At 35.0% G+C, this 26,716-nt stretch overlaps 1 protein-coding gene and 1 long non-coding RNA gene across 7 annotated transcripts in view; one reads left to right on the top strand and one right to left on the bottom strand.

Annotated features, from left to right (window-relative positions):
* The window catches only part of Kdm3 (Lysine demethylase 3), a 334,026-nt gene that overhangs the window by 131,242 nt on the left and 176,068 nt on the right, over positions 1 to 26,716 (bottom strand). The gene's annotated exons all lie outside the window — the stretch shown is intronic.
* Positions 9,860 to 11,083, top strand: LOC145968818 (uncharacterized). Its single transcript, XR_014437873.1, has 3 exons — positions 9,860 to 9,892; positions 9,971 to 10,284; positions 10,616 to 11,083. It is a non-coding gene; the product is annotated as an uncharacterized LOC145968818 (long non-coding RNA).

Below are 26,716 nucleotides of genomic sequence, written 5' to 3'. Positions count from 1 at the left end.
ATTTTTAAAAATTAATAAATCATTGTGTTTAATTTTTTTATCATTACAATATCTTGTTGTAATCTCAAATAAAATTATTCGATATATAAAATAAGTGCGACTCAAAAAATGAAAGTTATTTTACCCTTTAAAAATTCGTTGGAACGAATCGTGTCAATCAGAGATAAGATCTTTTGCGAGAGAGGGTCTCCAATCTCCACGGTCGAGAGCTGTTTACATGACCTTGCATGCTGCTCGGCCGTATGGAAAACGCTTTAAAGGGCTTTAAAACCGCATGTGACCCTTCAAAAGGGCCAAGTCGTGTGAAAAACAACTCCTACGCCGGCGCCGATGCTCTTTGTCACGAGGGACAATGGTGCATCCCCAGTTTGATAGACATTGTCAGCTTGCCCCAAGTTACAGGGGTATGGAATTAGAAATGCTTGAGCGAGGCTAGGCATTTAAACCTTTGTCAAAATCAGCGCTCTATGCAGCAGACAGGCAGGCAGGCAGGTAGCTCTTCGAGTTCTCTCTCTCTCTCTCTCTCTCAATCTTTCTCTCCGCGGTTAACAAAACATCACCATTTCCTCCTTCCTCCGATTCTCGCCGCTTCCCTTTCTCTCGTACGTTTACTATCGACCGTGTTATGTTGAATCCGCATTCTGTATGCGCCATTAGTTTCAAAGCGGGTATCAGTCACTGCCATCCGCTCTATTGCCTCTCTCGAAACTTTGCATTACCTACCTACCTATTTATGAAAGGAGAAGAGAGGAAAGTGTGCCATATACAAGTTGAGCCAGTAATAAATGCGATAAATAAATTATTATTTTTGGATATTGTCGCATATAGAGATAATTTTGTATTCGCGAGAAATAATTTCTCCTCGATAAATGCAGAATTCTGTTCATTAAAAATTTTAAACTGTTAGTTAATTAAGTCGATAAATTTGAATCGCTTTATCGTTTATTCGTGCTTCTCCATTCGTATTAATTTAACCATACTGAATTTTGCATCCGTTTCACTAACTCGTTCCCTAACGGTTCCTCAAATTTTCTGGTGTAGTATCCAGATCCAGGATGTTAAGCGCTTAACGTACCGCGTCCCATTCGCGTAATATATCGCATGCGAACCTCGCATGAATAATGGATTAGAATTAGACAATCGTTAAATACGCGGCATGAATACGACATTTTATACGTATGTTAATAGAATCACTGCGCAATTTTCAAGATTGCCGTTCGCGAAATGTTAGAAAAACATACGTACTGCAATCCACTTTGCATTCCGATTTTAGAATTCGGACTTTAATACGCAAGAATATGCAGAGAGCAATAAAACGCCCATCGCAAATTATATACGGCAACTGATTTAAGTGCGTATACCGCGTAGCTTTACGCGCGGAAACGATTTATGCGTCGACGATTATGCGGTACTTTGATAATCAGACTGATCAATTAAGCGCATTTGGGGGAAAACCAAATAATACCGTTGCGGGACATGCGCCGATGTAACTGATTACATAGAGCAATTAATGCACGCAAATATTAAATGACGGCGCAAGAAATGTTTGCGAAAAAATCGCTTCACGGCGAAAAAATATTTTTTATTAAAGCTAATTATGCGATATAAATTTATCCGTTTGCATTCGTATAGATTCAGATTCCGACTATTTATATTAGAATATCATTATTATTTTTCACAAAATGGAAAAATTTTTGAATTGGGTGAAATTTTAAAATTATTTTTTTGCAATATTGATACTTTAAGAGAGAATTGATAATTGTAGCATTGTACCGATGGATAATATGCGTGAATGAAGGAATTGGCCAAAGAGCCGCGATCTCTCTCTTCGCAGTCGCGCGAAGATCCGTGTGTCTCTTCCAAGAGACGCGTCTCGTCTTCCACGCTTATTTTAGGAACCGCTATTTCTGCCGATGCTCTCTACGGCGATGCTATGAACCAAGATCTCCCGCATCTTCGCCACGTTTGCTGATAAATTTATTTCCAACATTGCGGAATGCGAAGCAAAACGGAATGACAGAAGCGAAGGCAGAAAAGGGAGAGAAATCTCGCGTCACGAGGTCGCAGAGACGAGGAAAAATGGCGAGATTGAGAATCTGGGATTCGGGATGAACGTGAAGAGAGATGGGAGAAGCTGGCAGAAATAAAAATACTGGCGTGCCGCCAAACTTTCCTGTCTCTTTCTTTCTCTCGGCCCTCTTATTCTTCTCTTTTTGAGACTACCAAATCCCGTACCAAGACGCGTGGCGTCAAGCCCACCTAATTTACTTACAAAGTCGATCCTGACGGAAGTTTGATACAGTTGGTGAGATTCAGACACGGTACGCCAAGCGCGAACGGACACGCGACATCTCGGAACGTTATAATAGTGAAATAAAACTTGAAGAAACTATGATTGATATACATTGCGAAAATATTATATATGTCTTATAATCATCTATTATAAGATAATGAAAACATTTTAAAAACTTGGCGTAACATTTAGTGTCATATTTAATCACAATCTCTTATTCATTTTAAGATAAAAATCGCGTTCAAAAATAAAATCCGTTCCATCGACCTCCAAAGTCAGAGAAATTATAAAAGTGGCACAACAGCGTCGAAATTTCACAGAATTTGTTGTCGTCTCGAAATATAATTTTGCCCGAAATATCTAAGGTCTTGTACAAAATATCACGACTTATGCAAATCAAAGAGTATATAAAAAATTGTGCAAATGTGCTCTGTCAAAATGACATCCGTCTTGATACTATTAGAATAAATTTTACTAACTTAAAGATAAACTCGCATGACGATTTGGCTTTGGATTGCTTTATATTCTTGTCAAACATACTTATATAAGAGACACGATGGCAGCTGTTATAATGCAACCTTGGGACACTTTACGATCGCGAGAGAACCGAGAACACAGAATCGTTTCTTTATCGCTCAACCCGCATTATAGTATCTACATTATCATTTATTAAAGCAGCATGTGTCACGTGAACATGGCAAACATGTCAACAGCTCCGATTAATAAGCAAGCAGGCACAGTACAATAATTTGCAATTGATATTTTCCGTAAAGTACATAATCATCATGACATCAAGTAGCTCACATTCAAGGTCAATATGCAACTATTTATATTGCAGAACATTGGCGTTACGATAAAATAAATTAATTTGTACTCGATCGACGATTTATCACGGAAAGCAAAGCGATATTTCCGTTCGTTCGATTTAAAGGGGCACATCTTCTCTAAAACGTTGCTAAACTAGGTCGAGCTGTGGAACCGAATTCGATTTCTTTCGATCATTGTTCTCGCATTGAAATATTTATATTGTTCCCAGCAACCTTATGGCAATTCATTGGCATATAATTTTCCTAATCTCTTATAAAAATATAACTTGACGTACTATTTGATTAAGAATAAACATTTTCTTTCGACTTTCGCTAATCCAATCGACTTTAGTGGATAGACCGTAAAATTGCAACAGACCGTACATAACGCATTTACTTTAAAATGACATGTCATCATCGGTGTGTGGCTGACGTGAGTTCGTTTCTGCGCTTCAATAGACAATACGCGCGATTGTAATAGAGCGATAAATCGAGATTGATTGCGCCCGATTTAGAGAGAGAAAGAGAACGGAGGAAGCAATATATATATAGAAGTGCATGTGTCTTTGTGCACTGATTGTATATGTGTTGTTGATAATATCGATATCGCGCCTCGTCTCGCACGATCAATCGTTTGCAAGCATTATCGTCTGGAATTGACCAGCCGGAAAAATCGGGAGCGATCGATCGATCCATACTTTTTTGCCCACTTTAAACGACTTCTGGTGTGCATGCATAAAGTATTTTTATTTTAAGTATTCCTATCATTTAGTAATTTGCATTAATAACGCACGCGCGTATATGTATATGTAGAATTTTCTTCAACGATAATTTGGATGCGATAGCTTTTAATTCCGAATATCTTAATATTTGAACTCTAACTTGAGACTCGTTAAATTAAAATTCAAATTTAATTCTAGAATAAAATTTTTTCATTTATGTTAAATCTGTGTTAAAGGTTTTAAAACCCGATTCGCTAAAATATTTCTTCAATTTTCAGTCAAAATTTACTTTTTCAACTATAAAAATAATAAAAAAATAATTTTAAAACGATGATAAAATTTAAACAAGAATAAATATAATATAAAAGATGTATATGGATGTCTTTATACAGTCGTAAAAAATTTATCTCAATTCTATTTAAGTCTCTAGGATGTCACAATGGACTACCGAAAAAAGAAACCGGTGCTATCACCGGTGCATAAAATCTAACATTCGCTATAAAAGGTTACGTTGAATCGTTCAAAGAATTATAAATTCCGATTGCGTGAAGAGATCGTAAGTCGTATTACTCGTTTGTGCGGTAACGTTACGTAACGCGACGCGGGGCGACATTCTACAATGTAAATCATAGAACTGAAATCTATATCACCGAGATCGCAACCGTATCAAGCCAACACTAGAGAGAGAGAGAGGGAGAGGGAGAGAAAAATGATATAATTCACGATCGCCAGTTAACGCCAGGCGAGGTCAGACGAGTTCTACTCCCGCGAGAGCGACGCTTTAATTAACGCTCCGAGAGCGGCTTTCTATCTTGCCATCTTTCCGTCTCTCTTTATGAACCTGATCTCGGCAACGGTGACGAGTCGATACGTGGGTCAACCTCCACGCAGACGAACCGCAGCGTTTCTGCCCCGCAGAAACGAGAAGTAAAACGAGAGCGATCGTGAAAGAGAAAAAGACGAAAAGTATGATCTACGAGGCCCGAGCCCCGGGAATTCGTCACGTGTCGACCATACGGGCCCGGCCTACCCGCTTCGTTTTTATTATATTTCTTTTCCGTTCCCGCACCTCTTAAGTTTCCACGTATCTCTTATGTATATGCCTTAGCGAGCATCGTCGGTCCGACAAGGCAGAAATAAGAAAAAAGCATAAAACGAGAGAGAGAAAAAAAGAAGATGGAGGCTGTTAGAGAGTGGGTGGAGACGCCCACAGCATCCACGGTGGCCTGGACCCAGAGAGGACCACGCAGCTGCGCGCCTTTCTATTGTATCTTTATGACGTTGAGACAGCAAGCCAAGGCCTCGACTTTTCGTCTCTGTCCTACCAATTATATGTCTACATCTTCATCCGTTTTTCTCTCTCTTACACACCTTCGTCTATTCGCACTCTTCTTTTACGCGCGATAAAAGTTTTCGGAGAATCGTCCGAGTTTGTCGGAGAGACGGCCATGATATGCGGCAAAAACTTTTATAACGCACTCGATGGGATATGAAGATGGTTGAGTACATTTTCGCACCTATTTCGTGCCGCATTTAGTGCTAAATAAACTTTAAACTCGATTTATCTCATTGACGTCAATGTGAAGCAAAACTTGGAAAATTAAGTTTTACGTTGCGCCAAGATAATTAAACATTTTTGTGATGAAAAGTTTTATTTTTAATTATTTAATTATATGATATTCTCCCTTTGTGTATCTTTTATTAATTATAGATCTCAATCGCAACACGAGAAGCTTTTATTTCAAAGTTTTATTTCGAGCGATAAAAAAACGCGATAAAAATAACTTGTGCCGTTTGCCAAGCATATATATTTGTTTTATATTATTTTCTGTACAAATATCTTCGATTGTTCGATTCGATCGCCTTACGTGATGTTGTGAAACGATTATTATGCGGAATATCGATGCCGATAACATCGGCTTGAATGAATCGTCGAGTTATACACCGGATATTCCTCGGCGCTGCGCATAATTGGCCGAGTCGTGCTCGTGACACTTTATACACGCAAGTAATAATACATACGCGTGTGATTGAGTGGGCGCGCGAGTATATGCGCATGTAGCCGATATTTGCACGTCGGAGAGAGGAGAGCAGTGTTCGGGCTTTATCGGTCGTAAACACACGAGTAATTATCGTCCCTGGCCATCTTGACCCGCGGCTACGTCACATATCCGGTCACTGACCATTCAATCGTTACGATCCAGAAGCTGCGAGCCCGCGGCTACGATTAATAAATAATTCAGGAACAATGAGAAACGCCTCGCTTCCTCCCCCGCCTCTCTTTCCCATTCTCTTTTGCAAGGTAATCCGACACGAAAGAGACAAACGAAAGCGCCGTGCCGTTAACCTCCATAATTGAGAAAATTATTGAATGAGACTTCGCTATGTGCAATTTCCGTCTCATTAGGCAAGTTTAAGACTTTCGCAAAATTACGTAAAGTATGTGTGTGATTATCGTATAAAGACATTTTAGAAATCTTGATTCTGAGAAAATATTCTCTTGATTTTTATGATCTTGTAACTTTAGAAAATTGACGTATCGACAAAATTAATTGAAACTAGTGTTTTTTTATTTTTTATATTCCAAGTAAATAATAATAATTATCATAAATTAAAACAACGAGAAGTATATTTTTTATCAATATTTTAGAAATCTTGATTCTGAGAAAATATTCTCTCTTGATTTTTATGATCTTGTAACTTTAGAAAATTGACGTATCGACAAAATTAATTGAAACTAGTGTTTTTTTATTTTTTATATTCCAAGTAAATAATAATAATTATCATAAATTAAAACAACGAGAAGTATATTTTTTATCAATATTTTAGAAATCTTGATTCTGAGAAAATATTCTCTCTTGATTTTTATGATCTTGTAACTTTAGAAAATTGACGTATCGACAAAATTAATCGAAACTCGTGTTTTTTTATTTTTTATATTCCAAGTAAATAATAATAATTATCATAAATTAAAACAACGAGAAGCATATTTTTTATCAATATTTTAGAAATCTTGATTCTGAGAAAATATTCTCTCTTGATTTTTATGATCTTGTAACTTTAGAAAATTGACTTATCGACAAAATTAATTGAAACTCGTGTTTTTTTATTTTTTATATTCCAAGTAAATAATAATAATAATAGTAAATAATAATAAGTTCCAAGTAAATAATAATAATTATAGTAAATAATAATAATTATATAGTAAATAATAATAATAATATTAATTATTAAATAATTAAATATAATTAAATTAAAACAACGAGAAGCATATTTCCACAAAGAGGTATTAATACTTTGATGCACCATATATTTAGACCAATTCACTGTAATGACTCGGAAAGCGGGTTTAAAGGGCACCGCGTGCGCGCGCGCGTGTACAGTAAAAATAAGTGCGGCAATAAATAAAATTCACACGAGCGTCCATTATAGATACGCCTGTCTCGTGTACAATGCAGCGCGCCGCAATATCGAGACCTTGAAAATCTAACAGTACGTGCAATTTCACCGTCAGTCACGCAACAACGATTGCAGAATTCTTACTCGCACATCGCTAACTCGATCTAACGCTGGTGGAACGCGCGAAATGGCGCGATTTAAAGCATGCTCTTGTTGCGTATACCGGGCATTACGATTGGCGAGAGTTCGCGTTTGATCTGGGGCAACGATAGCGTTCTAATTGCACGAGCGATTAACGGGTCACTGTCCCAGGCGTAATGACGCCTGGCTTCATTTCTATCCGGGTCGCGTCGATTTACTTCGCTCGTTAGAGCCACACTCGTTTGTCGCGACTACGTACAGAAAGGTCCGGGCAATTTAGAGGGTATTGTAAACGCCCGGCCAGTCATGATGGGCTTTCGGGTTTATGAGTCGTAAACGCCGAATGAGCCACTACCAACGGTCCAATCGGATGAGCGGGTTATGGCCTACGTACCTGCGCATCATGACTTATAACCCCTGGTGTAGCTACCGGGAGAACCTAGAACAATTTAGAAGATATCCTCGATCTCTAGATTTCGTTTTCCTTAAAAACAATCTCACGTGCTCTGAACAATGAATTGGAATTTCTGTAGCGAAATATATATTCGAATCTGTAATTTCTAAGTATCTGATAATTGTTAATATTTAGTATTCGCATAATTATGCGTTGAATACTTGCAATATTTATTCGCATTAAGAAAAATTAATAAATATATAAAATTATTTATAATAAATATATATATTTATATATTATAATAAATATATTTATAACATAATTCAGAAAATAAAATCGCGTTCTGTATATATCTTTTTTTTAATCGAATACTTGAAAATGTAAATGAATCAGCGATTGAAAAATTAATGATCCGAAAGAAAAAACGAATACATTAAAATAACATTTGAATAAAATAACTCGGTCGAGTATGATAATGTTAAGAATAACGCTAGCAAACACTTTGCAAAATTCTCTCTGAATACTCGGTTATCTGGAAACAAGACTTTTTTATTAGTATTGGACGACGTTAATTTGTATCTATACTGTTGTTTCGAAATTACAGTTCGCGTGATATTTTGAATATTCCGCACATTGATTATACATGTATGTGTGTCCGATACCGGTTTCCATCCAGTCGTTGATATATGTATTGAAAATATGTATTTAATGGAACAAGTGAGCGTGAATAAGCAAACAGTTATTTCTGTTCAAACTTCGTTTTTATGATTCGTATGTCCTAAGAATTTAAAACCGGTTTTCTTGCCAGGTAAATTTATAGTTAGGTTGTATTTCTCGCTATCTATTAATCAGTTAATTATCCGCAGTGACTTCATCTGCCATAATTTATCACAATTTTAAGTTTTTGCACGATATTACTCTCAAGAACTGAACCTCTTGTAATTTAAGGATTAAGATATTATAGCTCTCTGCATATACATAAATCAATATCAAATCACTTGTCATTAAAGTAAATAATACAAATAAAAATTGATTATTTCCGGATTGCTTTTCAAAAATACTTCATTTTTGTAATAAGTTGATAATTATATATTACTTATATATTTATATTTTTGAAGAAGAATCCTTTTCGTATAAACGAAACGCAAATTATTTACAAAGTAAAAGCTAATGTGAGACTCGTACTTTATCTATACTAGCAAAGTATCACTTTCGATGCAGCGCAAGAATCCTCGAAGTTACATTACGCTTCTTTGAAAACCCGAAAACCTTGAAAAGCCTCATCGCTTCGAATATTTATCTATAGTAAATCGCCGAGATCATCATCGTTGACAGGTTACATCTCCTTTCGCGTATCGAGAGATAGACTCGCGAGTCTCTTACGCACAAAGTAAAAGCGCTCGTTGAAGAAAAGCTGGCTTTTAAAGAGGTAATACGGCGAATGACGAAACGAGCGTGACTGAGAAAGAGCAATCTTAAATGGTGTCTGCTTTGAGTCACGATCGGGTCACGTGTCTCGCTTAAACTCGTCTGTTACATTTTATTATGTTGCGACGATGACGTCACGATCAATTGACTTCCCTCGAGGCCGTTTCGTGAGATTAACGCGAGCCAATAGTTTCAGGGAGTCCATGCGAGTTGTTATTCCTGGACAAGACGGCTCCTGTCGTGACAACAAGAAGAGGAAGAAGAGCAACGAGGGGGAAGGACAGGCGCGGCTCAACGTTCTCGACGCCGAAAAGTCTCCCTTGTTTTTTCTGGATGCAAGCCGACCGAGAATGCAGCTAGTCGTTAGTCTCAAAGACTTCTCAGTATTCGACGAACGAGTGTTCGCATCGTGAAATGCGTCTTTCGGCAAGAACTCGCCCAGCTCGCGCCAGATTAACTCCTCGACGCTAATATATCTTCGACGGGTCATTAGATGATTATCGCGACTCCTCGCACTGATCTGCTCTTGTCTTCGGGACATTTGCCCGCTTTCCGTCAAATTCGGACGTTTACAATGCCCGGCTTGTTGCATTTTCGTACTAGACTTTGGATGTTACAAATATCGAAATAAATCGATACACACACATCGATGTTATGCATTCATTAAATAACCTCGGATTAAATGAAAAACTGAAAAACGAGCCTAATTGTAAATTAAAAATTCGTTCAAAAAATCGATTATTTATAATTTTTTTTAAATCGTTTAATCGATTGTAATCATCTCTAGAGTTATGTTAAAACTTTCGATCATTACGAAGCAGTTACGCTTGATCGCTATGGTTTCTCTGGTGCGTGACTTTGTCATTTTAATTCCGTTCGCCCGTCATGGATGGAATTCAGTCCACACCGTGTAATCATCGTCATTATATTCCCTCTGCCTCCGTCAAAAGCTCTCCAAGACTCGGCTCACGTATCTCAGAAGTGGACGAGCCATGGCTGACCTCTCCGTGACCTCTGATCGATTCGTGCGAGAAACAGCGAGATGAGTCATTGCGCTTTCATCTAGGTGGGCTGATGACGCGTAGCGGATACCTGAACTCGGTAAGCGAGTCATGCTTCTCTTCGCTAACTAAACAGTATGCCAACCACGTACGTATATACTGTCTACTACCCACAAGCAACCGCGGTTGCCTTTAATAATACATCGGCAAATGAAGGAAAAAAGAATGGATAAAGATAATAGAAAATATAAAGAGAATTCAAAAGACAGAATTAAATATTTTTCAATCTCTTTTAAACAACGAAATACCAATCTACGATACAGAGATTCGCACAGAAGATATCTATTTAAAAAAAATAAATTATTTGAAAAATATAAAGAAAAATATTTTTCAAATTTCTCTGATCGTGATTCTTATAGAAAATTTTACAGAGTCTAAACAATGCGCGTGAAACAGCACGTCTGTTTCGCTGAAAAATACCGAGATAAAATGCGAGAGACATCAAAAGAACAAATCGTTCAACAACATGGACCATTCCCGTGTCGGAGGGAAGTCGCCATATGGCGGCGACACATATGCGACAATTTTGACTACTACTTTTACCCGACGGAAACTTCCTTGCGTGCGTCATTCAAGAAATTGACTTCTCAGGTTTCTGACCTCGCTTTGCGAGGATAGAAAACGATCATTCATCCGTATCTATATACTCTTCGTATCGCTGCCAAAGTATTCTATCCTCATCTTCGACAATGTTTTTTACGGAAATTCATGGATGACTAACTTTACGAGCGACGTGCCAAGATCATCATATTCGCTAATTATGTCATTATACTTCGACTTAGTCGCATACGACTGTTTTTCTTGTAAAAATATTATTGATAATTTATTATTGACGATTTATCTGTTATTTATATAATATAAGAAAATAATAAATATTTTTCTCCATGTAATTTCCCCTTTGTATATATTTATCTAAAAAAAGAGCAAAAATGTTCTTGAAAAAAGTATATAAAATTTAGCACTTCCGTCAGTCGGCATTCGTCGACGGGCACTTCGCGTAATACATTTAAGACTGACTCGTCAGGTTTATGCAGTTTCTTGGTCCCTCATGGGACAAATAACAGAAAGGGAAAAAAAAGAAAAAGAAAACGCGTGTAAAAGGAAAAAGAGAAGGAAGGAAGGAAGGAAGAAGGAGAGGAATGCGAGAGTAAAAAGACGCAAAAAGAACAGATAATCGTGGAGTGGGTCAAGAGAAGAGAGGCGCGCCCTTAAGATGTAATTCACGACCATACTCCGCCGCCACAGACACACACACACACACACACACACACATACACACACAAAGGAGTCTACGTATCTATGTGAACGACCGAGAGGAGAGTGCTTGGCTTCCTTCCTTTCGTCTATATACCTATCCTTCTCGCCATTTTTCTCATCACATCCCTTTCTTTTGAGCGCAAAATATACCGTGGAGTGACAGAGTCGGTTGGCATTGTGAGATGGTGAAAGACAGTAAGAGAGAGAGAGAAAGAGAAAGAGATTAGGTTCCCTAGCGAGTCTATATCACGACGGCACTATTAAACAGGGGCGGATACAAGTCCCGTCCCTCTCACTCGTACTATAATTCTCGTCTCAGTCGCTGTGGGTGTACTCGGTTAAGGGGATCTCGCGCACACATTCATACGCTCTCTCGATCGGTCACACACACGGACGCACACATATTCACACAGAAGCGAATAAACGCGAGTGCCGGTGATCCGTGCTTCAGATATGCATCACGATTAGAAGAGGAAGAGGAGAATGACGAGGGAAAAAGACAGAGGCCGACAGACCTCTCCGCTCCATCTCCCCTCCCCCTCAGTCCTCCGCGCGAGAAGAGAGAGAGAGGACAACGTGACCGAACGCGGAGAACTCGCTGAACCGGTTTGACGGACCTCGACTGGTTTCGTTAAACCCCGGTTGTAATCTCCTCCTCCTTCTCCTCCTTCTCATGTCCATTTCGTCCTCCTTATCCGTCTCGCATCTGTGTGCACGCATGAACGCGGCTAAAAAGCGTCGTGGCGGCTGGCTCGCTCTTGCCGGAGTCAAGGATTGCCCTTCTCTTTTTCCTCTTCCTCCTTCCCGGCGATAATACGGAATATGCGAAAAAAAAGACGAGAGTCGAAGAACGCGAAAGGAAAGTCTCTGGTAATTGCTTCGGTCCCGTAATACTCACACTCGGCGACCCGTGGAGGGCCTGCGGTCCTGCAACCGCGCCTTCTCGACCGTTTCCTTGCTCCTTTTGCAGTCGCTGCGACATGTGCGTGCCTGCCTGCGTGCTTGCGTGCGCGAGTGCGTGCCTTTCTCGCGGAAATAAAACGACTGTTGTAACTCCGCACGAGTTTTATCGCGACTCGCACTCTCGCATGTACACAATCGATTACGACGAAAATTCGCTTTCGTTGCTAACAGCGTTTTCTATTTTAAATCGTTCGATCGTAAATCAACATTTCAAAGAATAAATCAATCTCCCGATAAAATTGTAAAGACCTTTCGTACGAGTCTAATTCGCGTGTCTTTGAAAGCAGTCGAAGCTGCTATCGGTATTGGTTTTTAAGAGAACACTATTTGATTTCGCATTAATTTACAGCGTTAATATCGGCTTTTGGTCAAGTTTAATTCTTGTAATCGGATAAAACATGGATTTTACTTGGAAAAATGTCAGATTAATATTTAAATGTACACAGCATGTACGTGTCTGAAAATTGCAAAAATTCAGTTTCGCCAAAAAAGCAATTCATAAATCTCGGTATTAAAAAATACCATAATTACACGCTGTATCACGTGGCTCGTACACAGAGATTAAATATTTCTTGCGAGGAAAGACCTTGAAGACCGCTTCTTTGGCGTTCGCCCGGACGCTAAATAACTCGGACGTTATTTTATGGATATTCGCCCGAGAGGAAACTTACGCGCGCATTCTCGTCTCTGATTTCTCTCTTCTCCGTACCCGTTTCGTTTACCCCTTTTTCTCTTTCTCAAATGAAAGGATGTTTTGCTTCGGAGTAACGGAGAAAAAGAGAGAAGGAGAGGGTTGCTCCAACGAGGGATTCTGCGAACCGTGAGACTGCGAACCGCCGGATCAATACACTGTCGAGTAATTGCGGTGTAACGTCCGTGGGCAGCGGCCAGAGGGAGACTCCATTCTCCTTCCATTTCTCTCTCTCTCTCTCTTTCTCCTCTTAAAACGAGTTGATATGCATGGAGCTACGACGACGGCTTTACAGCACGAAAGACTCAAGAGAGCATTATAATTTCGCTGTTAGCACGTCAATTTAAAATATACAGAGTATATTGAAGCAATCGTGCGCACTCCCTCCTCCTTAGGTTACAAATAGAGATATTCCGACGAATATCGAGTTTATTCTCTCTTGAAAATCTTGCGAAGAAAATATAATTACAGCTGTTCAATATTGGAGATTGAGCAATTCTGATGGATTCAGAAATATACATAAGTTTATAATAAAATTACCCTCCTTGAAGATTTCTAATGTAGACTGTGCTTTGGGATACGCTTAAAAATTTAGCGATACTTATTTAAGAAATATTTTTTTCTTAAAAAATTAATTTTCCATCGTCTTATGGTAATTCGAAAATATTTCACAAAGTCTAATCACACGTGTGAACTGTGTTTTCTTCGTGACAAATTATGTAGTTTGAAAATGGCGATCATTTTGTCAGATGCATAAAATCCTCCTTGCATTCGACGTTGTCCTAATCGGCCAGGCTAGAAGAAACGACACGACTAGTCGTTGCAATCTTTGCGCAATGAAGAAAGCGATTACTGCCGGGTAAAATTAGTCGGATACAAGTCAACGATTATACGCGGTAGTTAATCATAATCGCTGTCGTCTCAGAGATCTTGACCATACTCAAGGATCGCGCAGATGCCGGCAAGTACTTAAGCTCGGTCTAATTGATGTAATGACGCGTTGTTAAATTAGAGGAAGACATTCCTGCAACTGCCACTTGAAGATGCTTAAATGATTACTTCTCTCTGAGAAACTCTCAAATCTCTCTCGAATCAATTCGCGAGCAGTAGGTATTTCGCAGTCGTTTTGTTCAAATATGGATCTGTATATTATTATGTAGCTCGTTGATGTCTGCTCGAGGAGAAAAAGAGAGAGATCGAGAGAATTACCAGTTTTGTAATTGCTCATATTTACGTAGCGACTCGTGAGATCGACGTGAGTGTAAACCGTTTCGCCCGAGACGCGATTAAATGAGGAGATCGAGTTAACGATTTGCTAAACTACCAGAAGCATGCTTCCCGATAACTGAAAGTAATGTGCCGTCATTAAAAGAATTTAGTATTCTCTGCAGCTTTCGAATTTGTTCGCATCTTAATTTATTATACATAAAAATATTTTCTCTCGCGTAGTCAACACGACTGAATCATTAAATATGATTTTTTACACTAAAAAGATTCTAAATGTTTTAAAAATAGGTTGCTCTTTCTTTAAAAAGATATTTATGAACTTCTCAAAATTATGTTTATACATAAAGTCTTTCTTGATAGATGAGTTATGATTTACTTGGTCTTATTTGGACAATCCATTGTCTGTTTCGAGAGTAAATAGCGATAAAAGATAAAGCTAATTGGAAAGAAAAGAATGAGGTTGCGTGAGATCTAGTCAATTATCACTATCTAAAAGACTTTCTACAGATATTAATTAAATAATGCACTGAAATCAAAAGATCATTAAGAGAGAAACAATATGAGATTTAGATTGTTACGTTCTTCAAAGTTTTCGCACTGTTGCGTCAATGCGATCTTTTCGCGTTTTTTATTCTCAATAGAAGAATCTCGCGCAAATTTAGATTACAAGTGAAAAGAAGTTTAGTGTACTGAAAAGAGTAAATAAAAAATCATAAAAGGAGCGCGTTCGCACATATACATATGCATACCATGCACACAAACATGCTTCTTTTATTTCTTTTTCTTTATATATTATATATATTATATAATATATATTATATTATCTTTATATATATTATATATAATATATATATATATATATATATATATATATATATATATCGTGTATGTACATATGTATAAATAGATAAAGTGGCGAGTCGTAGGAAGATAGAGGCGACAGAAAATCTTGGCCGTTGGCCAGACATCGCGAGATAAACAATTTATCACTATCGTGTAAACGTGAGGAGCCAGGCCAGCTGGTACGTCCACGTCGCACAACCACTCATTCCTTATTGTTCGTGTTCTCTCTCTCTCGCATTTTCTTTTGCCTCTTTTTCACGTCCGGATATTACCGCCTGCTATTAAAATAACCGTTGCGACGTTCCTGCTGACCGCAAAATACTCCTTTCGCTTTGATTGCATGTCTACCGATATGAATGGCCGCAGCAAAAAACGGCCGACAAAAAGGTCGACGGCCATCGAGGGATTTTGCGTTTTGCTGAAATTAAGGCGATTCTCTCCGCCGACGTGTGATGGCTGCCTTTTTCGCTTCTACTCGCTAAATTCCTTTCTTGCTCGTTTCGCAAAGTATGACCAATCAGATTTCATGTGATTAATCTTTACGCGTTGTCATTCTCATTATTGTGCAAAACATCGTTTGTTTGCGCGACTAAGCGGAAAGTGGACCAAGCTGAAAGGATATCTCCCCTTCTTCTCTCTTGAGAAAGAATCATCTATTCCAATGTAAAATATTGTCCCTAATGAGAAAACTAGGTTAACGCTAACATGTCTGAGATTTAATGCAAGTCAATATTGACTTAACTCTCTAGAATTAACACGAAGTTAGAGAGCCGATAGATTAACTGACGAAGCTAAAACGTTGATAAAATATCATCAGCGATAAAATGTTATCAAAATCAAATAGTAATAACTCGCGTGCAGATGATATTTCACACTGAAATTACATTAGAAATGTATTGAAAAATAAAATTTATAAAAATTTATATGGATTTAAGATCATGTTATACCGTAATAAAATATGTAAATCACATCTATTTCGAAAATCCAATATTGAAAATAGTATTTCGATACGTATTCACTATGTAGAGAAATATTCGAGTTAATTGAATATATATATACGTAAAATTTATAATTTATTTAAAATTTATATAAGACTTGAATATAATATATTTAAATGAGTTAATAAATGTTAAATATATAACTTTCTCAATTTCATAAAATTTATAATTCAGTTACTTTAGTAAGAAACATACAGAGGTTTCTAGTTTCAAAAGATTGCGATAAAATTTCAATAAAAATCGGATAAATTGTAAATAAAATATTCGAAAAAATAAAAAACGATTACTATAGAAATTTAGTAATTAAAAAGTAATAAATACCTTGTGTACCATCTATATAAATTTAAAGACATGGAATAAATGGGGGGTGTGAAGTTAGAATTTCGACTGAAAGTTCTGATAGTTCTGATTAGAGTTCCAGCTTCCTTTTAAAGAGTTTTAGAGTTCCTTATTAAAAATTAAAAGAGTTCCGGCGATTAACACCATTATAATAACATTTAAAAAATGGGATGCTAACTTCACACTCGATTTAAAGATCAAATAGTTCTGAATAGCACATTTGCTTCATTTTAATGTGTACTAGAGTTCCTGATAAATAAAAAAAAAAATTTTGATATTATAAAAAAGATATAAAAATTAAAAAAAAAATTTTATATTGATTAGTTCTGATGATTAATTACAATCCCTCTGTACATTTTTAAGAGTTCCTGATAATTTTTATAATTAAAATAAATATAATTAAAAACTTATTCAACTTTAAAGAGACCTCGTTGCGTAAATTTTCTAAGTACGGAGGGAAATTATTTTGAGGAGTTCCAATAGTTCTCGCAACAGTTTTGGTTAGTATTCCAAGAGTTATAAAAATAATCCTAATGATCGAAAGCGATCCGATTAATAATTAAAAATTTATTCGACTTTAAAGAGACCTCGTTGCGTAATTTTTCCAAGTACGCTGGGAAATTATTTTGAGGAGTTCCAATAGTTCTCGCAACAGTTTTGATTAGTATTCCAAGAGTTATAAAAATAATCCTAATGATCGAAAGCGATCCGATTAATAATTAAAAATTTATTCGACTTTAAAGAGACCTCGTTGCGTAATTTTTCCAAGTACGCAGGGAAATTATTTTGAGGAGTTCCAATAGTTCTCGGAACAGTTTTGATTAGTATTCCAAGAGTTATAAAAATAATCCTAATGATCGAAAGCGATCCGATTAATAATTAAAAATTTATTCGACTTTAAAGAGACCTCGTTGCGTAATTTTTCCAAGTACGCAGGGAAATTATTTTGAGGAGTTCCAATAGTTCTCGCAACAGTTTTGATTAGTATTCCAAGAGTTATAAAAATAATCCTAATGATCGAAAGCGATCCGATTAATAATTAAAAATTTATTCGACTTTAAAGAGACCTCGTTGCGGAATTTTTCCAAGTACGCAGGGAAATTATTTTGAGGAGTTCCAATAGTTCTCGCAACAGTTTTGATTAGTATTCCAAGAGTTATAAAAATAATCCTAATGATCGAAAGCGATCCGATTAATAATTAAAAATTTATTCGACTTTAAAGAGACCTCGTTGCGTAATTTTTCCAAGTACGCAGGGAAATTATTTTGAGGAGTTCCTATAGTTCTCGCAACAGTTTTGATTAGTATTCCAAGAGTTATAAAAATAATCCTAATGATCGAAAGCGATCCGATTAATAATTAAAAATTTATTCGACTTTAAAGAGACCTCGTTGCGTAATTTTTCCAAGTACGCAGGGAAATTATTTTGAGGAGTTCCTATAGTTCTCGCAACAGTTTTGATTAGTATTCCAAGAGTTATAAAAATAATCCTAATGATCGAAAGCGATCCGATTAATAATTAAAAATTTATTCGACTTTAAAGAGACCTCGTTGCGTAAATTTTCTAAGTACGGAGGAAAATTATTTTGAGGAGTTCCAATAGTTCTCGCAACAGTTTTGGTTAGTATTCCAAAAGTTATGAAAATAATCCTAATGATTGAAAGCGATCCGATTAATAATTAAAAAGTTATTCAACTTTAAAGAGACCACGTTGCGTAAATTTTCCAAGTACGGAGGGAAATTATTTTGAGGAGTTCCAATAGTTCTCGCAACAGTTTTGGTTAGTATTCCAAGAGTTATAAAAATAATCCTAATGATCGAAAGCGATCCGATTAATAATTAAAAATTTATTCGACTTTAAAGAGACCTGGTTGCGTAATTTTTCCAAGTACGCAGGGAAATTATTTTGAGGAGTTCCAATAGTTCTCGCAACAGTTTTGGTTAGTATTCCAAGAGTTATAAAAATAATCCTAATGATCGAAAGCGATCCGATTAATAATTAAAAATTTATTCGACTTTAAAGAGACCTCGTTGCGTAATTTTTCCAAGTACGCAGGGAAATTATTTTGAGGAGTTCCTATAGTTCTCGCAACAGTTTTGATTAGTATTCCAAGAGTTATAAAAATAATCCTAATGATCGAAAGCGATCCGATTAATAATTAAAAATTTATTCGACTTTAAAAAGACCTCGTTGCGTAATTTTTCCAAGTACGCAGGGAAATTATTTTGAGGAGTTCCAATAGTTCTCGCAACAGTTTTGATTAGTATTCCAAGAGTTATAAAAATAATCCTAATGATCGAAAGCGATCCGATTAATAATTAAAAATTTATTCGACTTTAAAGAGACCTCGTTGCGTAATTTTTCCAAGTACGCAGGGAAATTATTTTGAGGAGTTCCAATAGTTCTCGCAACAGTTTTGATTAGTATTCCAAGAGTTATAAAAATAATCCTAATGATCGAAAGCGATCCGATTAATAATTAAAAATTTATTCGACTTTAAAGAGACCTCGTTGCGTAATTTTTCCAAGTACGCAGGGAAATTATTTTGAGGAGTTCCTATAGTTCTCGCAACAGTTTTGATTAGTATTCCAAGAGTTATAAAAATAATCCTAATGATCGAAAGCGATCCGATTAATAATTAAAAATTTATTCGACTTTAAAGAGACCTCGTTGCGTAAATTTTCTAAGTACGGAGGAAAATTATTTTGAGGAGTCCCAATAGTTCTCGCAACAGTTTTGGTTAGTATTCCAAGAGTTATAAAAATAATCCTAATGATCGAAAGCGATCCGATTAATAATTAAAAATTTATTCGACTTTAAAGAGACCTGGTTGCGTAATTTTTCCAAGTACGCAGGGAAATTATTTTGAGGAGTTCCAATAGTTCTCGCAACAGTTTTGGTTAGTATTCCAAGAGTTATAAAAATAATCCTAATGATCGAAAGCGATCCGATTAATAATTAAAAATTTATTCGACTTTAAAGAGACCTCGTTGCGTAATTTTTCCAAGTACGCAGGGAAATTATTTTTAGGAGTTCCAATAGTTCTCGCAACAGGTTTGATTAGTATTCCAAGAGTTATAAAAATAATCCTAATGATCGAAAGCGATTCGATTAATAATTAAAAATTTATTCGACTTCAAAGAGACTTCGTTGCATAAATTTTCTAAGTACGGAGAGAAATTATTTTGAGGAGTTCCAATAGTTCTCGCAATAGTTTTGGTTAGTCCTCTAAAAGTTATGAAAATAATCCTAATGATTGAAAGCGATCCGATTAATAATTAAAAAGTTATTCAACTTTAAAGAGACCACGTTGCGTAAATTTTCCAAGTACGGAGGGAAATTATTTTGAGGAGTTCCAATAGTTCTCGCAACAGTTTTGATTAGTATTCCAAGAGTTATAAAAATAATCCTAATGATCGAAAGCGATCCGATTAATAATTAAAAATTTATTCGACTTTAAAGAGACCTCGTTGCGTAATTTTTCCAAGTACGCAGGGAAATTATTTTGAGGAGTTCCAATAGTTCTCGGAACAGTTTTGATTAGTATTCCAAGAGTTATAAAAATAATCCTAATGATCGAAAGCGATCCGATTAATAATTAAAAATTTATTCGACTTTAAAGAGACCTCGTTGCGTAATTTTTCCAAGTACGCAGGGAAATTATTTTGAGGAGTTCCAATAGTTCTCGCAACAGTTTTGATTAGTATTCCAAGAGTTATAAAAATAATCCTAATGATCGAAAGCGATCCGATTAATAATTAAAAATTTATTCGACTTTAAAGAGACCTCGTTGCGGAATTTTTCCAAGTACGCAGGGAAATTATTTTGAGGAGTTCCAATAGTTCTCGCAACAGTTTTGATTAGTATTCCAAGAGTTATAAAAATAATCCTAATGATCGAAAGCGATCCGATTAATAATTAAAAATTTATTCGACTTTAAAGAGACCTCGTTGCGTAATTTTTCCAAGTACGCAGGGAAATTATTTTGAGGAGTTCCTATAGTTCTCGCAACAGTTTTGATTAGTATTCCAAGAGTTATAAAAATAATCCTAATGATCGAAAGCGATCCGATTAATAATTAAAAATTTATTCGACTTTAAAGAGACCTCGTTGCGTAATTTTTCCAAGTACGCAGGGAAATTATTTTGAGGAGTTCCTATAGTTCTCGCAACAGTTTTGATTAGTATTCCAAGAGTTATAAAAATAATCCTAATGATCGAAAGCGATCCGATTAATAATTAAAAATTTATTCGACTTTAAAGAGACCTCGTTGCGTAAATTTTCTAAGTACGGAGGAAAATTATTTTGAGGAGTTCCAATAGTTCTCGCAACAGTTTTGGTTAGTATTCCAAAAGTTATGAAAATAATCCTAATGATTGAAAGCGATCCGATTAATAATTAAAAAGTTATTCAACTTTAAAGAGACCACGTTGCGTAAATTTTCCAAGTACGGAGGGAAATTATTTTGAGGAGTTCCAATAGTTCTCGCAACAGTTTTGGTTAGTATTCCAAGAGTTATAAAAATAATCCTAATGATCGAAAGCGATCCGATTAATAATTAAAAATTTATTCGACTTTAAAGAGACCTGGTTGCGTAATTTTTCCAAGTACGCAGGGAAATTATTTTGAGGAGTTCCAATAGTTCTCGCAACAGTTTTGGTTAGTATTCCAAGAGTTATAAAAATAATCCTAATGATCGAAAGCGATCCGATTAATAATTAAAAATTTATTCGACTTTAAAGAGACCTCGTTGCGTAATTTTTCCAAGTACGCAGGGAAATTATTTTGAGGAGTTCCTATAGTTCTCGCAACAGTTTTGATTAGTATTCCAAGAGTTATAAAAATAATCCTAATGATCGAAAGCGATCCGATTAATAATTAAAAATTTATTCGACTTTAAAGAGACCTCGTTGCGTAATTTTTCCAAGTACGCAGGGAAATTATTTTGAGGAGTTCCAATAGTTCTCGCAACAGTTTTGATTAGTATTCCAAGAGTTATAAAAATAATCCTAATGATCGAAAGCGATCCGATTAATAATTAAAAATTTATTCGACTTTAAAGAGACCTCGTTGCGTAATTTTTCCAAGTACGCAGGGAAATTATTTTGAGGAGTTCCAATAGTTCTCGCAACAGTTTTGATTAGTATTCCAAGAGTTATAAAAATAATCCTAATGATCGAAAGCGATCCGATTAATAATTAAAAATTTATTCGACTTTAAAGAGACCTGGTTGCGTAATTTTTCCAAGTACGCAGGGAAATTATTTTGAGGAGTTCCAATAGTTCTCGCAACAGTTTTGGTTAGTATTCCAAGAGTTATAAAAATAATCCTAATGATCGAAAGCGATCCGATTAATAATTAAAAATTTATTCGACTTTAAAGAGACCTCGTTGCGTAATTTTTCCAAGTACGCAGGGAAATTATTTTTAGGAGTTCCAATAGTTCTCGCAACAGGTTTGATTAGTATTCCAAGAGTTATAAAAATAATCCTAATGATCGAAAGCGATTCGATTAATAATTAAAAATTTATTCGACTTCAAAGAGACTTCGTTGCATAAATTTTCTAAGTACGGAGAGAAATTATTTTGAGGAGTTCCAATAGTTCTCGCAATAGTTTTGGTTAGTCCTCTAAAAGTTATGAAAATAATCCTAATGATTGAAAGCGATCCGATTAATAATTAAAAAGTTATTCAACTTTAAAGAGACCACGTTGCGTAAATTTTCCAAGTACGGAGGGAAATTATTTTGAGGAGTTCCAATAGTTCTCGCAACAGTTTTGGTTAGTATTCCAAGAGTTATAAAAATAATCCTAATGATCGAAAGCGATCCGATTAATAATTAAAAATTTATTCGACTTTAAAGAGACCTCGTTGCATAAATTTTCTAAGTACGGAGGAAAATTATTTTGAGGAGTTCCAATAGTTCTCGCAACAGTTTTGGTTAGTATTCCAAGAGTTATAAAAATAATCCTAATGATCGAAAGCGATCCGATTAATAATTAAAAATTTATTCGACTTTAAAGAGACCTCGTTGCGTAATTTTTCCAAGAACGCAGGGAAATTATTTTTAGGAGTTCCAATAGTTCTCGCAACAGGTTTGATTAGTATTCCAAGAGTTATAAAAATAATCCTAATGATCGAAAGCGATTCGATTAATAATTAAAAATTTATTCGACTTCAAAGAGACTTCGTTGCATAAATTTTCTAAGTACGGAGAGAAATTATTTTGAGGAGTTCCAATAGTTCTCGCAATAGTTTTGGTTAGTCCTCTAAAAGTTATGAAAATAATCCTAATGATTGAAAGCGATCCGATTAATAATTAAAAAGTTATTCAACTTTAAATAGACCACGTTGCGTAAATTTTCCAAGTACGGAGGGAAATTATTTTGAGGAGTTCCAATAGTTCTCGCAACAGTTTTGGTTAGTATTCCAAGAGTTATAAAAATAATCCTAATGATCGAAAGCGATTCGATTAATAATTAAAAATTTATTCGACTTCAAAGAGACCTCGTTGCATAAATTTTCTAAGTACGGAGGAAAATTATTTTGAGGAGTTCCAATAGTTCTCGCAACAGTTTTGGTTAGTATTCCAAGAGTTATAAAAATAATCCTAATGATCGAAAGCGATCCGATTAATAATTAAAAATTTATTCGACTTTAAAGAGACCTCGTTGCGTAATTTTTCCAAGTACGCAGGGAAATTATTTTTAGGAGTTCCAATAGTTCTCGCAACAGGTTTGATTAGTATTCCAAGAGTTATAAAAATAATCCTAATGATCGAAAGCGATTCGATTAATAATTAAAAATTTATTCGACTTCAAAGAGACTTCGTTGCATAAATTTTCTAAGTACGGAGAGAAATTATTTTGAGGAGTTCCAATAGTTCTCGCAACAGTTTTGGTTAGTATTCCAAGAGTTATAAAAATAATCCTAATGATCGAAAGCGATTCGATTAATAATTAAAAATTTATTCGACTTCAAAGAGACCTCGTTGCATAAATTTTCTAAGTACGGAGGAAAATTATTTTGAGGAGTTCCAATAGTTCTCGCAACAGTTTTGGTTAGTATTCCAAGAGTTATAAAAATAATCCTAATGATCGAAAGCGATTCGATTAATAATTAAAAATTTATTCGACTTCAAAGAGACTTCGTTGCATAAATTTTCTAAGTACGGAGAGAAATTATTTTGAGGAGTTCCAATAGTTCTCGCAATAGTTTTGGTTAGTCCTCTAAAAGTTATGAAAATAATCCTAATGATTGAAAGCGATCCGATTAATAATTAAAAAGTTATTCAACTTTAAAGAGACCTCGTTGCATAAATTTTCTAAGTACGGAGGAAAATTATTTTGAGGAGTTCCAATAGTTCTCGCAACAGTTTTGGTTAGTATTCCAAGAGTTATAAAAATAATCCTAATGATCGAAAGCGATTCGATTAATAATTAAAAATTTATTCGACTTCAAAGAGACCTCGTTGCATAAATTTTCTAAGTACGGAGGAAAATTATTTTGAGGAGTTCCAATAGTTCTCGCAACAGTTTTGGTTAGTATTCCAAGAGTTATAAAAATAATCCTAATGATCGAAAGCGATTCGATTAATAATTAAAAATTTATTCGACTTCAAAGAGACCTCGTTGCATAAATTTTCTAAGTACGGAGAGAAATTATTTTGAGGAGTTCCAATAGTTCTCGCAATAGTTTTGGTTAGTCCTCTAAAAGTTATGAAAATAATCCTAATGATTGAAAGCGATCCGATTAATAATTAAAAAGTTATTCAACTTTAAAGAGACCACGTTGCGTAAATTTTCCAAGTACGGAGGGAAATTATTTTGAGGAGTTCCAATAGTTCTCGCAACAGTTTTGGTTAGTATTCCAAGAGTTATAAAAATAATCCTAATGATCGAAAGCGATCCGATTAATAATTACAAAGTTATTCAACTTTAAAGAGACCTCGTTGCGTAAATTTTTCAAGTACGCAGGGAAATTATTTTTAGGAGTTCCAATATTTCTCGCAAGTTTTGGTTAGTCCTCCAAAAGTTATAGAAATAATCTTAATGATCGAAAGCGATCCGATTAATAATTAAAAAGTTATTCGACTTTAAAGAGATCTCGTTTCAAGCTTGTATCTAAACATATACGTGTGTGTGGACCATATTCATGCATTCTCTTTATATTATTATTACATTTATTGCATTTAATTTATTATTTATTATTTATCTTTGTGTCATCTATTACTTCTTATATAGTTTCCACACCTGTCTCAATTAGCATATCAACATTAATATAGCTTTGGAAAATGTCTGTGATTGGGTATTATGACAACTGTCGCAAATTTTAATACATATTAGTATTGGTATTTCGATAAAAAGAATGTCAAAATGTTCTACATTATAGTTGGCGTTTGCTCGTCGTATATGTGTTATATACTTGATAATCGATTAGAAATAAAAGAAATGTCAAATTAAAATTTTGTCTTAAATACACTTAAATAATAAATTTTTCTTTTAAAGGAAAGGCGCATGTAAAATAATTGCGTAGTACTTTTTTATCGCGGCGGTATTGTATCATTTAACGGACAGCAGAAACTGCTTTGAACTGTGCTGCAAATAAGGCATTAAATCGGTAAAGCATAAACATGAGATCCTAGTAAGTGATACCTGAAAGGAGGCGCGGCTCACGCGGGTACATCAAAGAACCACGCACACGTGCTGCGCAGGACGCTCTGCGCAGCACATGTACATGGTTCTCTGATGTGTGCGTCTTCTTTCTGGCATCATTGGGTCCTAGCTCACGCATGTAGAGACTCGTGTGTTGTACAGAGCGCTTTGCTTTCTGATGTCATTGCATCTTTCACAAACCATTGTGTAAGAATTAAGTTCTGTCGATCGCAACTCTTATTTCTGATCGATTATTATCTTATGTGGCAAAAATAATAAAAGACAAATTATCTAATTAAACTTAATAGTAAGTGTCTCAAAGAATACCAATTTTCTATTCATCTTTAACAACGGATATGTTATTAGAGAGATTTTTTAATAAGAGATATTTATCTCTTGAAGAACGTACATTTATATAAATTAGGTACGTATATTTTTATAAAATGATATTTTACAAAACTGTGATTGTGTTTACAAAAATTTATGATTTTTAAATATGTTCCCAATTCAAAAAAGATTATTAAAAAACAAAAGCTCACGGTTATTTAAGTATATTGTACTTCATGTTAGAAGAATTTTCGAATATAGTAAATATATATTTAAAAGAAATATATGTATATACTTTAAAATCTAAAAGAAATATATGTATATACTTTAAAATCTAAAAGATTACAAGAATTAAATTTTTATTTTTTAAGTATTACAATTTTTTTAAGAATAATTACCACTTTCATAATTTTGATGTAGCAATTACTTTTATCTCTTTTATGGTTATATTAATACAAATATGCTGTAATAATATTATATTAATTAGAAAACTGTTACACAAAAGTATTTAATGTATTTTTTGTTTTTTCTTTCTAAAATATTTTTCGCTTTTATTATATTAATAAATATATAAAATTACAATAATTTTATATGATTTATGAATTATATTTTAATTAACAGATTTAAAGGTTGTCAGAAAAAGAAAAGTTTTAAACTTAATCATAAAAAATGTATGATATTGAAAAATTAAGAAAATTATTGACAACAGAAGAATACAAAGTCATTGATGACAATGGGAAAGTTTTACCGCCGTCAAATCAAATATATAAAAATGTTTCTGAAGCTATGGATGGTAATCCTAGTGCCAAACATATATATATTATTGTTAAAAATAACAGAAATGGAATGTATAATTTAATATTGGCCTCTTTTGGACTTTTGAATTCAACTGTTGAACAAAATCAGGATCACTCCTTTGATCCTAACATTTCGGCATCAAAAAATATGGATAAATTTAATTTAAAACTTACAAAAGAAGATTGGATGATGATGAAACCAGACGATAAAATAAACAAAGATGATCGACTACATATTACTCTTCAACCAGGATGGAGCGATATCCTTGTAAGAAATATATGGATCCAATTTCGTGTCCCCTGCCCTTGGACATTTGAAAATTCAAAAATTTCACGACAAAAAAATAAAACATATTGCAGACTCAAAGCAAGATGT

The sequence above is a fragment of the Camponotus vicinus genome, unplaced genomic scaffold (genome assembly GCF_025532165.1).
Source record: "Camponotus vicinus isolate PSW18456_S1 unplaced genomic scaffold, iyCamVici1.0 SCAF_1, whole genome shotgun sequence".
NCBI classification, from domain to species: domain Eukaryota; kingdom Metazoa; phylum Arthropoda; class Insecta; order Hymenoptera; family Formicidae; genus Camponotus; species Camponotus vicinus.
This window is presented reverse-complemented; position numbering and strand designations above follow the sequence as displayed.